This window comes from Lissotriton vulgaris, chromosome 7 (genome assembly GCF_964263255.1).
Source record: "Lissotriton vulgaris chromosome 7, aLisVul1.2, whole genome shotgun sequence".
Taxonomy (NCBI): Eukaryota; Metazoa; Chordata; class Amphibia; order Caudata; family Salamandridae; genus Lissotriton; species Lissotriton vulgaris.
Window position 1 is genome coordinate 553,042,629 of NC_141695.1, and position 16,886 is coordinate 553,059,514.

The following is a 16,886-nucleotide window of genomic DNA, read 5'->3' on the forward strand; positions in this document are numbered from 1 at the left end:
GGGATTGATTCCCAAAATGCATTGGGTGACTGATAATAAACGTGGCATGTGGAATCAACTATGCTCCTGTGTTCTTTGAAAAAGAAAAGGCAATGAAGGTAATGGATTGAAACAACTAAGACTAAGAAAAGAAAAAAAATAATGGTTTAAATGATTAAATATATTAATGGTGGAAAACGAATTTAATTCATTTAATTCATTCATAATAGGCTGTGCAGCCTAATGGGGACCAGAAGGCGGTTCCCTTGATGTTCTTAATAGTTACAGTACATACATTTCTCATTGTTACAATCTTTGGAGCCGTCTCACTCACATCTTTGATTTAGAAGAAGAAAAAAAAATCAGCATTTAGTACATAAATCAACCTATGCATATAAATTGACTGGAACGAACATTCATTGACAAATGCCAGAGCCGTATTACACTATGCCTCGGACTGCGAGTTTACAGAATCCACCCCGCCGTTAGCCCCAGCGCATCCCCGGACCCATGTCAGGAATGGTTCCCAAATGTCCAGAGGGCGAGAAGCAGGGGGGGGGGGGGGGGGCAAGCTCCCAGAAAACAGACAGTTGTGTGCGCCCGTAGGTAACATCCGCCAACCAACTCTTGAGAGATGGTACTCCTCTCCTACCCCAATGCACCGCAACCTGGCGTTTAGCATACAATAAAAGCAAAGCATGCAGCTTACGCATTTTGGGCGGCGTGTCTTGAACATACCCCAATAGGCCTAAGATCGGAGACGGAACGCCTGAACCACCAATAATCTGATTCACTGTGGCAAAAATATTGGTCCAATATTCCGCTATCTGAGGACACTCACAAACTATATGTAAGAAGGAGGCAGGGGCATATCTGCAACTCCAACAGCTGTCGTCTTCCCGAAGTCCCATGCGATGCAGACTTATAGGCGTTCTATAAAACCTGTGGAGATATTTGAAATGGATCAATCTGAGTTTATAGTTGGGAGATAGCTCTTGTAACTGCCTGCAGCAATATTACCATTGTGCCTCAGTTAGAGGGGTGGGCAGTTCCTCATTCCAATATTGAAGGGACTCTGTAGTGTTCTGCATGTGCGTATAAAGACGCGTAACAAGTTTGCGGGCGAAGGGGGACTTCAGCAAGTTTTCTAGCGCAGAGAAAGTCGGAGGGGCGCCAGGGAAGCTTTCGCATAGGGCTCGACAGGCCGTTCGCAACTTATGGTATAGGAATAGCTCGGAGAAGGGCACCTCCTGGCCCTCATCTGCAAGTGGAGGAGGTCTGAATTCACCATCAGGGAACAGATCAGCAAAGGTGTGAATCTGCATCTTCAGAGCAAACGTCTTACTAATTCCGTCTCCCACGCAAGGCATCATTGGGTTGTGAGCCAGCGGAACAGAGGGAGCGTACAACACCGGGACCTCGGCCCTCCTGCACAGTTCCTCCCAAGCCCAACACAGCGTTCCGCCGGGGCATAAATGGCCACTCTAAGCGGAACCGGTGCGATCGCATCAAGTTCGACGGCAACGTGTGGCTGGAAGGGTGTTGGATGTACCCAGAAGTGCAGAAATTGGGCCTGCTTACAAAGTGCATAAAGACGCATGTCCGGAGCACCCAGTCCCCCCCTGCTTTAACGGAAGTGTCAGTATGTCCCAGGATGCTCTGGCCTGACCACTTGCCCATGCTAGAGAGATGAGTTGTGCCCTGAGAGTGTTAAAAAAATGCACCATGAGTGGAATCAGGATATTTACAAACAAATATAAAAATTTGGGCAGGATGACCATTTTGGCTAATGCTATTCTTCCAGCCAGGACAATGGCAATTTCGAACATATTTTAACTTTTTCTTCCAGCCACACAATTGCCCGCCCATATTTAAGATTCCACACCTCTTGCGTGTCTCGACTGATCCATATACCCAAGTATTTAACTTCTTGGGCCTCCCATTTTAAAGGGTATTCAAAATCCACTTGGGACGTTCCATCGGTCAAGGGGAATATCACTGACTTCGCCCAATTGACCACAACACCTGCTAGCCCTCCAAATCATATAAATTCCCTCAGGACTGGGGCTAATAATAAGCGGGCTAAATCCCAGCCGGCCAAGTATAGCAAAGAGGTATGGCCATTTGAGAGTGTCGAAAGCTTTGTTGGCGTCTAGAAACACCACAGCAGAGCGGACGTCTAGGCGCAAATAATGAAGGACCAAAAAAAGAGTACGCAGATTAAGAGATGTGGATCTTCCCGGGATGAACCCCGATTGATCGGGGAGTGCAATCATAGGAAGAAGTGGCTGCAGCCGATTGGCGATCAACTTGGCGAAGATTTTAAGATCCACGTTGATCATTAACAATGGTCGATACGAGTCAACCTCCGAATCTAGCTTACCTGGCTTCAGCAGAGTGATAATCACAGCTTCTCGCATAGAGTCGGACAACACTCCACCCTCGAGGGCCTCCTCGTAAACCGCCAGCAGCCGAGTCGTTAGTTCCTCAACATAGGTTTTATAAAAGGATGTAGTCAGACCGTCCGGTCCGGGGGCTTTGTGCAGTGGCAGACTCTTAATGACTTGGGCAACATCCTCAACAGTGAAAGAGAGGTCCATATATACTCTGTGGGTGTTATTGAACCAGACCAATGCAATCAAATCCAGGAATGACTGTAGTCCCTAGGGCCAAGTGTCTTAGGTGGCAGTGTAGAGGTGAGAGTAAAAATTAGAGAAGGCATTCAGAATTTCGACCTGCCCCCTGACAAGAGTGTCCAGCACAGAGCATATTTCATGTATAAACGTCTTCGATCTAGGTGGTCTGATCATACCAGCTAGTGTGCGCCCCGGTCTGTCTTCCTCCCCATATAGCCTGGCCTCCGCACATTTCCCGAGTATCTTAAGCTCCCGCTGCACTTCTCGGAGTAATCCAGTAACTTAGCCCTTAAGAGGCCAAGTACGGCGGGTCACCGGTAGTGTAAAATCTCCCCTCCAGTTCTTTTATTTGAGCCTCCAATGATACAATCATGCCCCTGATCGCTTTTAACACCCCCGCCTGTCTGGCTATACACTGGCCCCTTATCATAACTTTAAATGCCTCCAAAAGTAAAGCTTCAGTGGCCACCGAGCCCGTGTTTAAAGTAAAGTAGTCAGTGATATCCGTCCTTATCTCCTCCTTGAATGCTTCATCAAGCAAGGCATATGGCGGGAGCCACTAGGTGAAGGCGCGCTGTGGTGACCCCGGAATAGCCATTTTCAACAAACAGGGTGCATGATCTGACAGAGAGCACGGCAGGTGCGTAACATCTGAAGTCCAGGCAGCTACATCACGAGACACCAGCCAGAAGTCCAAGCGGGACCACGCATTGTGTTGGTCAGAGATGCAGGTGCCCTCCCTAATCTGAGGATGCCTGGCTCGCCATATGTCTACCAAGTTCCCGTCAGTGATTATAGCGCCCAAGGCAGCACTCACAGCTGGGTGCAGTGGGCGGGATGCTCCTCGCCTGTCCAAGTCCTCATCCAAAATGGCATTAAAATCGCCCCCCCCCCCCAATACTGTATCACAGCCTAGCGCTCTGACTTTTGTCCAAACATTAGTAAAGAACTCCGGGGAGTCCACATTAGGTCAGTAAACTGCGACAATGGCAATAGAGACACCACACATAACCCCCTGTATAAGAGCATATCTTCCTTCAGGATCAATCTGCCCCAGCCCCTCTCTCCAATCCAACCCCCGTTTCATCAACACAGCATAGTTAGAGTAAACGGAAGAGTAAGCATTTCCCCACCTACTATGTCGGAGCCTTGGTGAGGGTGTAACAATTAGGTGCGTCTCCTGCAATATACAAATATCAACGTTGTACCTGGATAAGTATGCATGAACCAGTCTAGACTTCCTGCCGTCGTTCAGCCCCCGGATGTTCCATGTAACACAGTTTAAGACCTTAGTGACAACATGCGTAGGGTGCCCTGGGAAGAGCAATAGGTGTGGTGACCACGGAATGACTTCTACTTACGGACTGCACATACTAGCCAACAATCTACACTCATACTGGCGTGGACAAGGAAAACATCCCTCCCCCCCCACCACCAACTCCAACCCCCCCAGGTTGCAGATTACCCACCCTAGAGAGAGAATAGCATAAACATAGCTATTTACACCAAAAAACGGGCATTACAGACCCCAAGGACACAACCGAACCCGCACCCCGGCAGCCGCAACACTACAACTATTCCAAAAATAGCAGCCTTGCTAGACAATACGATACCATATTAGTCACTGTCACTTAAGTGGCCTTCAGGAGTTCTCTCCACTGCACGATGGTTCTTTGCATTCTTGCCTCCTACTGGTTTGGCAAATTTCAGTGCGGATTTCGAGTCTGTGAAAAAGTGAGCAGTTCCGTCATACGACCCTTTCAGCTTGGTCGGGTACAGCAAGGAGTAAGCTACTTGCGCCTGCAGAAGAATCCGCTTAGCCAGAGGGAATTCTCGGCGCAACGCTTGTACCGCCGGGGTGAAGTCGGGATAGAAGGAGATGGAGTTACCTTGATGCTTAATTTGACCTCTCTCCCTTGCCAGTCGAAGAATGCGGTCCCGGTCCTGATAGTTTAAGAGCTTGGCAATAATGGGCCTGGGCAGAGCACCTACAGGAGGTTTTGGTCCCAGTGATCGGTGGGCTCTTTCCACTACGAATACAGAGGATAGGTCTGGATCAAAGAGTTTGTGGAGCAAGTCGGTGACAAAAGACTCCATTTTGGATATTGCAGTTGTCTCTGGAATCCCTGTGATGCGGAGATTATTGTGTCTCGATCTCGCCTCCAAATCGTCGTTCTTGGCTCTAATAATACCCAGGAGCTTGTCCATTTGGAGCATTTGTTTGTTGGTTTCCACATGGAATTCGTGGAATTCAATGTGACGATTTTCAAGGGCGTCAAGGCGAGTCTCATGCGTCAGCACCTGCAATTGAACTAATTCCAGTTGTGAGGTCAGTGTGTCCAGCTTGGTATCTATATTCTGAAGGCTAGAGCGCATTTACAGCCCTGGTCCTCCGCCTGCAGATCTTGATGACCACTCGCCTGGCCCTCAGCCTCCAACTCTGTGTGGCGCATTGAGCGCTTATTCTCGAATGTTATCTTTGGTTGATTGGCATTTGGCTTGCCCACAGCGATAGGATCTCTGTGCACGCACCTAGCAACAAGGGTGCCCGAATCAGCACCACGTTTGCAAGACCGCAGAATCTGGACGCCTCGATAGCCTCAGGCAAGCAGTGTACGTCCACTACGCAGTCCACTAGCACCAAACGGGCCGACCGCCCAACAAACTCAGCAGTAATCTCGCCAAGATAAGGCACCCGCAATTTCAACGCACGACTAGCAAGCAGGTGCCCAGGATGTACTCCTCTTCTTCCCACGCTCCTCACTGGTTAAACCTCCATAGTTCTCCATCCCCTCAAATGTGCCTCCAGTTGTCATCAACACACCTTTAGACTGGTAATCCTGTTGGGTGGTATGGGGCTATTCACACACCTTCTGCAGCTCCTCCACACCGGTGCAATAGCCAGACCTTGCAGGGTAAGGTATCACTCCTCTGCAGTGACACACCGGGCCGCAGAGGGATGGTCTTCCCAAGGGTATCAAGCCTTAATCCCCGAGGTGTGCACTCGTGAGCACACCCTCGGCGGCCGTACCTCCCGCAGTCCTCTACAGCGCGGCACACCAGGCACACTCCTCATGGCGGCCGCCCAGCAGATGTCGGGTCACAGGCACAGGTTTCACAGAGCAGCGCACTCCACCAGCGCCACTCCGAGTCTCGACATCCACAGCGGTCTCAGCAGGGCTCCTGCAGCGGCGCTCACTTCACCACCAGATGCGATCGCAAAATGGCGGTACCGCAGTGCCAGATCCTGGGCATCTCACGGCTCAGCCTCACTCTCTGCCTCACACCAGCTGCCGGTTGCCGGCGTTCTGTGCAATTGGACTCACCTTAGTCTCCTGTTGGCACAATTAAGCCTCAAGCCCAATCTTTAGCATATCCTCCTCCGCAATGTGCGGCCCTCAGCAAACCAGAAGCCGTGGACTCAATTTTCACGGCTTCCCCTCGCAGCTTAGTTTCGGTTTCGCCTATCACCGACATCCAAGCCGCAGTTCCCACAATTTAGTCCCGGTGCGATCCAGGAACACCGGAGCAGGCTCAAACGGGTCAGCAGCTGTTCAGCATTTGGTGGGCAAGCTAAGGGCAGGTTGGCTCCCCTCCAACGTGCAGGATTACTCCAGGATCAGGTCCCGGCCGGCGGAGCACACTCAAGGAGTGGCCATACCGCTGCTCAGCAGCTAATTCAATTCTTAATAACGATTAAAAATAGTTATTTAATTATTTATCTAGCTGGTTCTATTTCCGAGATACAGTATTAGTATTTTAATCTGTACTCTGCTCTTTTACATAGGAAAGCTAAGGTGCCACAGTGAAAATAGCACTTTGGGCCTAGTCAATGTAGTGACATGGTAATATTTTTTTTCTATATGCAACACTTTTAAATACCATGCACCCTACCTTCTGGGCTACAAAGCCTACGCAGTGGTGATGTACTACTATTTAAGAGTGAGGTTTTTCACCACAGCACTCATTACACAATGGTAGGTCCAAAGCCATGTTTATTTTTGTCACACTAGTGAATGGCATAATGAGTGCTGCAGTCCACAGGTGACAGTTAACTTTTCATGCCATGGGTGTATTTTGGGTCCATATATTATGGCTATATAGAAAAGTTATAAACACAAATCAGGGATTAGCCAATATAACCATTTTTAAGTGGGGTGCACAGGCAGTTTTACTTCTGGCTAGCGGGGTAAAGTGCACAGAGTTCCAAAGCCAGGAAAAATATAGGGTCCAGTAAAACGCAAAAAATTTAAAGTGACCACACAGAAAAGGTGGATTTCCTACCCTAGTGCTCTACTAAACTAAATAGGTATGGCGTGAATGATACACAGGTGTCTAAAGCAGAACACAACACAATACAACCCTCAGAACTCCAGTTCTGATATTTCGGCCCAGATTTAGTAAAACTTTGCACTGGGTTTGCAATACTTTTTTTAACACATACCTGGTGCACATTGTTGTGGTTGTATGTTCTTTCCAACGCAAATCCTGATTTATGTTGGAAAGTGGACCAAAATAATGCAAATCACTGCTTTGTGGGACTTAGTGCTACTTTACGTTAAGAGAGTGTTCTTTGGATGATACATAAACATTCCCATATAAAGACCCTTGAGTTTTGATGCTAATCCTTATCTAATAACATTGGTAGGCTGCGATTTGCTCCAAAAATGTATGTCTCCCTAAGGCAGGCATTGCGTGAAGCAAGTTTTAAAACTCTCCACATTTATAGCACAGATATATAGTGGTAAAAATATTGTAGCATGCACATATAGAGTGGGAAAAATATTAAACCATTCCACTACAAAACTCTGACTGACAGAAGGCACATGCCCTTTCACAACAGTGTTAATGTGTTTGTATTGGTGATGTAGCCAAAAGTGCACCAGGGGAGAGAAAAACAGAGCCATATCTTAGTAGGTATGGCACATTTGTTCTCTCTCCCTTTGATGCAATGCAGTGCAGCACCTTTGGTTGCTGACCTGTGTTTTGCCATAATATAGTAGATCTGCTCTTCTGTTCCCATCTGGCAGGGCACCGAGCAAGACCCTCGATTGCACCAGTTCAACTGAAATATTTAGTACATAATGCAGTTTATTTTCTCTGAATCATCAAAATGATGGCTGCACCAGAGTGCCAATAAATGTATCAATCGATTTTTTTGAGTGACTCTACAAGTAAAATGTAGAGCTGCCTGAAACCCTCGGGGAAATATCGCACTGTAGAAAAAAATGATGACAGTAAATGTATACTTTTTTCAAACATAACTTGATTTCATTCCATCCTGCAGTAAATCCATTTGAGAAATGCTTTTCTCTTGTTTTCACCATGCGACAGGGACTGCAGATTGTTCCTTGCCATTCTTTAATTCCCTACTAAAATGAATTATTGCAGGAGGAAGGAAGAAATGCATTATGTCACTGTCAGCTAAATAAAGCAAGACCACAGGAAATTGCCCTTTCTGCCAAACAACAGGAATAAACTATAGATTCTCCTAGGTCCATAGGCATTTAAGTCCAGTCCAGTGAAAACAAAGAAATTAGAGTGGGAGCAGGTTACTCCCCTAACCTGTTTCCTGTATGTGGCCTACTGTGAATCAGCAGGCAGTGACCTACAGAAGAAATAAACCAGCCAAGAGCTTGGTGCTGAAGCATAAGCAATTGAATGAGGCAAATCACATCTAGCTGTAATAATACAATGTAATTCTAATTTTTAAATCGGATCTAAATCTGGCGTTGTTTTAACTGTTTTATTTCAAATGAGGTAGGGATAGGCAAACATTTATTTTTATAGTTATTTCCATTCACCTTATGGAACTCTGTTGTAAACGCTACTTGCACTGTTTCCCAATTACTGTGGTATAGTGTACCCAGAAGCTTCATTGAAAGCAAAACTACTTTGCAGGCGATTTAGTACGAATCCATTCTGCACAGTGCAAGTTTCAATAATCGCAGTGAAAATGGGCAACTTGCTGAAGAGGTTTGAATCATTTAACAATGTTTTCTGTGCATAAAAGTGGAATTTTTCGGTGCAAAAAAATGATCTGTGTGCGGAACTGAAAATCTCCCTAGCTTTTACAGCAGGAAAATCCTAGTTCTTTTTAAAGACTGGTCAATCAATGACTTGTAAAGTGCGACTACTCACCCGTAAGGGTCTCAAGGCACTGGGGGGAAGAGGGCGAGGGGGAAGAGCTGCTGGGCCGCTTGAGCTTGAGGTCTTTTCTGAATTGAAGAATTATGCTTCCAATTTTACCAATCTTTTAATGGCAAGTGAAACATAAACACAACACTTCCTCTAAGGCTTTGACAGAAAACTAAAAAGCAGTTAAGGCCGAAACGCAAGCTTATATCAGTAGCCATCTGCTATTCTGACATCCTCTTTTCTTAATGCAAGAGACTAGATTTAAAGTCAGTGTAAAAAAGCACCATCAGCAGGAGGAAACGAAGAACGATCAGCAGAATGTCCCTTCCCTTGTGAAAAAAGAAGCCGTCACTGGACCTCTAAGGCGGAAGGTGACTGATGCTGGAGGGAAAAACTTAAATATATGGTAATACTTGCTGCAAAACAAGTTGGGAATCAATTACTCTCACACACAGAAACAGTGGTGGGAACATACCTCTATATCTTGAATGAAATCAGGACTTTCCTCTACTAACACGTAGAAAAATCAGCATTTTATCACTAGACTGGAAGCTCCTATGCTTATTTAAAACATATTTACAACAGAAAAAGAAGCTCAAGCCACCAGTTTGCAATACAGTGTCTTGAAGGGAGAGACACATGGCCAATGAGCAGAATATTCTCAAGCCACATGCTAGTCTCATACCTGAATGTGCTCCAAAAGATTGAGCGTCAAGGCCTGCATGTGCCATGATCCATTGGACCCATATAGCCAGAGTTAGTGGCTTCTTGAAAGAGATAAGCAACTGATGACAGGATGTTCTTAACCACATATTCCTTAAAACAACTAACACCATATAGCTTGGTAAAAATGGGGGAAGCACTTTTTGTTCTTCTGGAAACATTTTTCGTTCATCTGGAAACAGAAAAGAAAACCTCTGTCGGAAGCAGTGCCTGGCAGGGATGTCCAAAGCGCGAGCATCCGAGACCCTTTTGGGGGCAATGGGGAATAACAGAAAGGTGCACTTGAATGACAACATTTCAGAGTGAGGGAATCATTATCACACCATTCATAGAGTATTTGTAATATTAAATCCATAGTCCCATAAAGCCATTGTTAGTGACTTCTTAAAAGAGATCAGCAAATTGGGGGAGGATGTTCTTAAATCTAACATTTTCAACTCAACAACACATAGCTTGGTAAAAACGGGGTAACAGTATTAAAGGAGGTGATTTTTGTTCATCTAGAAACATTTTTCGTTCCGCTGGTAAAAGTAATGAAAACTTCCACAGGTAGTAGTGCCTTCTGGAGATGTCCAAAGCATGTACATCTGAAACCCTTTTTTTTTTAAACAGATTTTATTTGTCTGGACACACATATGATGCATTGCCCCGAACACCGGGAACCACTGCAAGCAATAACATATCAAAATATAATTGACAGACTTTTAATAGAAAACAGTATCCCGACCCCCCCCCTTCCGCCCCTCCCCCCAAGTGCGCAGCTGTTGAACTGAGGACGACATAACTGTACAGAAAGCATACGCAGTCAAGCCAGGACACAGCACCAGAAAATCAAATGTCCGAGTATTAAGGTAACAAGAGTGCAGCTCCATCGGGCGGCGGGTCTAAGTCCAGTCCTCGATAATCGGCCCACAGTTTCCAAATCTTAAAGTGCTTACCAGGGCAGCCCCTGGCCAAGAACACAGGCTGCTCCATACCCATGGAAAAGTCCATACCATTCCTCCAGGCAGCCAGAGGCGGGGGCTGGTGCGCCTTCCAGGCGCGTGCAATGTCTCGTTTGGCCAAGGTAAGGCCCAGCAACAGCAAGTGGTGTTTGTACCGGTTACCCCCAATCCCCTCCATAACATGTAGCAACGCCAATCTGGGATCTCGAGGAAGCACCCAAGCCAGCACCTCCGGCAGGCACCGGAAGACTCCTACCCAAAACCTCTGTAGTGCTGGACAGCTCCAGACAGTATGCAATAGAGTGCCAACCTCTGCTCCACACCTAAGGCACTCGGGGAACCCACCATTCATCTGAAACCCTTTTGAAGGCAATGGTGCATAAACAATATAGGTGAACTTAAACAACCTTGTAGTGTGTGAAAATCAGGCCATTCATAGATTCTTTGTAATATTAAATTCACATCCTAAAGAGAATAATATAGAAGTTTGTAGAGATATATGAAAAAGACTGTACTTTTCTGACGTTTACTTTGTTGGGTCCTGTGCCTTGCAAACATCATGTGAAGCCTGCACAGTGCATAGGAGGTACCCTTGGATGCTTAAGATTTGTGTAGATTTCCATGACTATTCCTTATGCATGTTGTGAATTTCTGAAAATACATAAATTTAACCAAATCAGATTCACATATTACTTTAGTCATTCCGGAAAACAATGTGGTAAAGGAAATTTGGAGATGTGTAAAATGTACATGTACAAATGTTAGGTTTGTACAATTTGCAGAATGTGCACTCTATACATACCAACACACAATGAAATGATTGTGAACTGCACATGTTCTATCCTTCACTCTTCTTCATGCCCTTACATGCCTAGGTGGCAAACGTAAGTCAGTGTAAGAGCACCACTAAGGTCACTCATGGAATTTGCCAAAATGTTTCACACCAAGGCCAAAATCAATCAAGCAACATGAAGGGCCACTATAGCTGCAGAAGTCCTGGGAGTGGGCAGTAGAAAAGTGAAGGGTATCATGAGGTGGACTAATTTGACTGATTTGAAATTCAGTTTCAACAAGAGCAAGTGCTGATCCCAACTGGAAGGGAAACAGCCAGTCCAACGCGGCTGTTACCATGCATAGCCTTTACCACGCGGGACTTTCAACGCGTCTATTGCTAACATGCATAGCCTTTACCACGCAGGATTTTACAACGAGTATGCCTTTACCACGCAGTATTTTACAACTAGTATGCTTTTACCACGCATGCCTTTACAACGATTTACCTGTAAAGGTTTGAACGTTAAGGGCATATGCGTGGTACAGGTGGTAGGGCATATGCGTGGTAAAGGAAAAGCGTTGTTACCTCAGATGACGAAGAGGTCCTCCGCAGGCACTAAAACTAGTGAAGGGCTAGAAGTCAGTCTTCCGCTCAACAAAAAACAAAACCTTGTGTCAGCCTTGATGAAGTGGAACTGGCAGGCATTGCCTCCACTTTTCCTGCTATAGGTATGGGGGTTGCACACGAGGGCGTTTTTGAGTTCAGGGCCGGGATTGAGATCTGAAGTAGGTTTTAGGGCGGGCGGTGGTGTTTTCAGGGCCTGGTGCCTTAGCAGATCCGGTCCTTTGAAGTCACCCACACCGGAGAGTGATCAGAGATTTCCCTCGTCAGGTGTTGCACTACACGAAGATTTGTGACCTGGTCGGCCAGGGTAAGAATGTAGTCTATTCTCAAGAGACTGTTGTATGCTCCTAAGTGAAATATGTACTCTTGTGTGTCTGGATTATGGGCTCACCATGCGTCGACCAGTACCATGGCCAACAAAATGTCAGAAAGACCAGAGTGTCTACTTGGTGGGCATCGTGGAGGGAGTTGGTCCCTTTTATCACTTAGTGTAGTATTAAAATCTCCTCCTACCAAAAGTTACCCCTCTGGTAGGTCCAACAACATTTGCTTAGGTTTGGGAAATCTATGTTATGCAGTGCTGGTGAGACATATATTGTCACTATCATCATCATCCTTCCTTCACATGAGCCTGATAGCGTTGCGTATATGCCCTATGCATCCGTCCAAGTCTGCTCCACTATGAGGGGAATTGTTTCTTCAGGAGGATCGCCACCCGCCTCGACCCTGCGGTGATCCTTGTGTGTACCACTGATTTATAGCCCCAGGGGTCCAAAGCCCTACAAGTGTTACCTATTAGGTGAGTTTCCTGTAACAGGACTACATCCGGGGAGAGGCGTATGATATACCAAAGCATTATCCCAAGTTTGAGTTTGTCTCCTAGGCCATTTACGTTCCAGGACAGGAGCTGCAATGTAGGAGCAGCTCCAAAGTCAACCATGGTCTGTTTGTGGGTCCCCCTGTCTCCTCCCTGTCACTTAGATCGAAAATTAGGGCCAAGGTTTGAGGCCTGTTGTAGAGCCCCGTCCCATCACCCTGTGTGGTGTAACAGTCCTGTTGCCGCCGTTTCCAACCGGTTGAACAATGAAAAACATGGTGTAGCTGCTGACACATCTCCCACTCCTTCCGGGGTAATACTTACTAAATTCAGCCCCAGAGGGTCTGCGGGGCTCAATACTGTCATGCCTCCCCACTCTGTGCGAGTCTCTACTCAGCACAGCTAGCTGTCTCATCGTCCTGAGGTGAAGATCGAGAGATGTCCTTGCCCGTCAATCCCTGCATGTCTGATGATTTTCCTGCAAGTCATGATCCTCTTCTCCGGTGCCTCCTGCACCATGCTCTGTGTGTTTCACAGATCTCTCAGCCTGCCGGTCTCTTTGTGTCTTAGGGCTGGGGCCCCCCACCATTCGCCACCCAGCCAGCCACTTCCAGGCCACGTCAGGAGTTGGGAAGAATTAGCCCCCCCCCCCCACCCTCTCAGCCTCAATCTGCACCCGTGCCGGGAAGAGCATGGAATTCTTCACCCCTTTGTATCTCAAGGCTTTGTTCACTTTGAGGAAACTCCTTCTCTGCCTCTGGATATTCGGTGTAAAATCTGGGAAGAAGATGATCGTACTATTTTCATATGACAGTGGAGGAGTGCTGCGAACCATTTTTAGTATGACATCTGAATATTCGTGCCAGGATCAGTCGTGGGGGCACCTAGATTCGGTAGTCCCTCGGGACCCGATGTGCTCTATGGACAAAGAAGTATTGAGATAGCCCCCGAAGCTGTAGGTGTGTCATGGTGAGATCTTTGCTCGCTCAGGCGCACCAATTATCCATTGCTGTTGCGACGTGACCTGCCTTCATATTCGTCAAGCTTGGCCTCCAAGAGTTTGCTTGTGGTCTGTGGATCACAGACTTGTTTCTTGAGGATTTCTGCGTCGGCCTGAAGATTGCCTTTGTGTCTTCCACCTCTTTGGCCCTAGCGCCCATGTTTTGGAGGTCCGCCCTTATGAGCGATACTTCTGTCTGGACCGAGTCTATCCAAATTTCTAGGGATATCCAAAATCCACTTACAGATGTCATGATGTCGTGCAGTGTAAGGTCTTCCCTCTCTGCCACTGGCTGGGAGAGAGGTTGTGACTGGTTCTAGGAGTTTTCCGCAGCATCTTGGCTTTTGTGCAAAGTGAATTTGTCCAATTTAGTTTGGTGAGTGACGCACACTCCCTTTCCCCTGTAATGGCCGGATTTTCCGCTTAGGTGGAATCAGCCCCTAGGGGCCCCTCTAACCCAGCCAAAACGTAATCACCTCCCTCCTTAGAACGTATTTACAATGGGTATGGATACATATATATATATATAGGTCGTACCTAAGGATGGGGAAATAGCAATAAACATGCATAGGTTTTCTACCATATCTTATTCACATCGGATAGTCTCGCGGCCACTCAGACCCAGACTGATCTACCCTAGGGCAGATATGACACACAATCCGGCGTGTCTACACACGGGCCTGCAGTCCCAATGCTCTCTTTTACACACGGTCCACAATCCGGCGAACCTCCACGCTGGTATCCCCCCAGCGCTCTCACTTACACACGGTTCACAATCCGGCGAACCTCCACGCTGGTATCCTCCCCAGCGCTCTCATTAACGCCGTATATCAACGACGACCACTTTCCTATGGACACCTATGGGAACCATTTCTCATTTATCTACTTGGGATGAAACTATGATAATGAAAATTAGTACGGTTTGCCAAATGATAAGGTGTACCTTCTGTTCCTGGCATCAAAGGTCCCCTCGCTTCCTACTTGTTTGATCACTCCTTACCTGATCGGGATTTCACATCCGTTCATGCAAACAATTCTCAACTAGAAGCCTTAGTTACCATGATTGAACAAGAATACAAGGCACATGTCAGTTCACTAAGAACTAGGATATTTATTGATAATAAACATACAACACAATACTATGCAATGTAGTTTCTGCAAAGAAAAGGTAAAGGTTAGGATGCGCGCTTATTTAAAGAAAGGGCGGAGGTCACCTGGTTAATATGAAGTCGGGACTCGGCAGTCATCTAGGTTCCCTTCTCGTCTCTGTGTCTTGGCTCGTCTCGAAGTCACACCCCAGCCGTCACAAGTACACGTCTGCACCGCTAGGCTCAATCTCTTCTGCTTCCCTCCAAGTCACTGGAACCTTGCTGGTTATTAGCTACCGTATCTCTCTCTCTCTGTCTCTGTGCGCTCCGCGCTATTTCTCCTTCAGTCTTTCTCAGAGAGTCTCGGTCTTAAATCTTTCTCGGACTTCAAAGATGGCGACTGTCCGCCGTGGAAATAATTAATGGCAGAGATGCTAACGGCTAGCTGCCGCCTACGAACGAACTCCCTAACTGTCTAACACCTTCGCTAATATCAAAGCCTGTTCCTTCATGGAAAGCTACGGCCAGTAACCTGCCGCCCACCAAATTCTTGTACCTCCCCGTACCAAGGACACGTTCCCAGCCGGCCGGCCTGAAGTTGTGTCTTCGGAGTGGAGAAAAATACATTCCTTCGATAAGGGCCAGCCTGAACCGGTTCTCTCCAAGCGAACAACAGCTTAAAACTAAAACATTACACTTGACCTAGAAGGCCTCTCGAGCTACCAGGCAGAGAGCAAGATGGAGTCTGTCCCGCTTAAGGCCTACAGGGCCCAAAATACGCATAACTCCATGGAAAATATCCTAACACGCTAGCAAAAGGATGGATCATGACTAATACTTATATATTTATCCCCTAACTTAAATTCATAAGCCCTACTCTAAGGAAAGGGGTACGAAAATACCCTACTGTGTTTCATGAAAGGGTCCTACTTATAGTCCTAATCCCTATACTATAAGGCTGATAGACTGGAGTAATTCTCCATCATTCTCCCTCTAAAAGGGCCAGAAAAAGTCAGCCATTACATTACACCCCTTGACTCCAGTCTATTAACTATATTCTAAATGGAACTAACATCAGTGGAAGAATAATAAGAAACAAAATTAACTGATCTATGTCTCTTGCCAAATCTACAAAACTGGAGAAGGGAAGGAATGCACTGAATAAAGCAGCAAATAGCTATTAAAATACAAATGGCAACAATAATACCCCCTAAAATCTGTCGTAAAGAATGCAAGTCGGGTAACCAATTAAAGAGCCAGTCGAACCAGCCCTGATCAATATGCTGTCTAATTTCTGCAGTCAAGTCGTGGAGTTTGTCAATATGGGCTTGTAGTTGATTTAGAGTAATCGGACAAATTAAAACAGCATAGGCCCTCAAAATCAGAACACTCATGTCCATGTTTCAACAAAAGGTAATCGATCGCTGCGCGATTCTGCAAAATAGCTCGACGTTCACCCTGGGCATCTAATAACAGGTCAGACAATACAGTAGAAGTTTGATTGATGGATTTAACCATCCAGCAGGCCATCTTGCCGATCGTCTTGGCATTATAAACGGCCAACGCTGGGACACCAATAATAGAAAAAGCTAAACCAAGGTATTCCGATTTAGAGTAGAGGTGAACAGAGGAATCTCAATCTTCATGTAATGACATAGAGTTTCGCACCATACGGGAATGGGAGCCAGGATGTGAGGAAAACATTAACAAACTTAATCTAGTAATAGCACATGGACCTCCAGAAATATTAGCAGGAATATAGGGCCAGGAGGAGTTCCCGCAAGAAAATAACCACCCAGAGGGCAGCAACATTGAACGGTAATAACTAGGGGCAACTAATAAACGTTTACATGTCATATTATTTTTTACGGAAACACATGAATTCGGAAGTCTCTTTAAACACAGCAATCGTTGATGAGCTGAAAAAGAAGTGGCAGCCTGAAGTTTTAATTTAAGGCATTCGGTGATAGCCTTCGGATCACATGTTAGAATAAAACATAAGTCACCTTGCGTGATATTATAGGTTGTGATTTGGGAATGAATAGGGGGATCAGAATCTGAAATAATAGTACATAAGGGACAAAATTCATGGGCCGCGAAATCGCCCAGAATAATATTGGGTCGGGCACTTGAAATATTAAAAATATGTCGCAAAGTTTCAG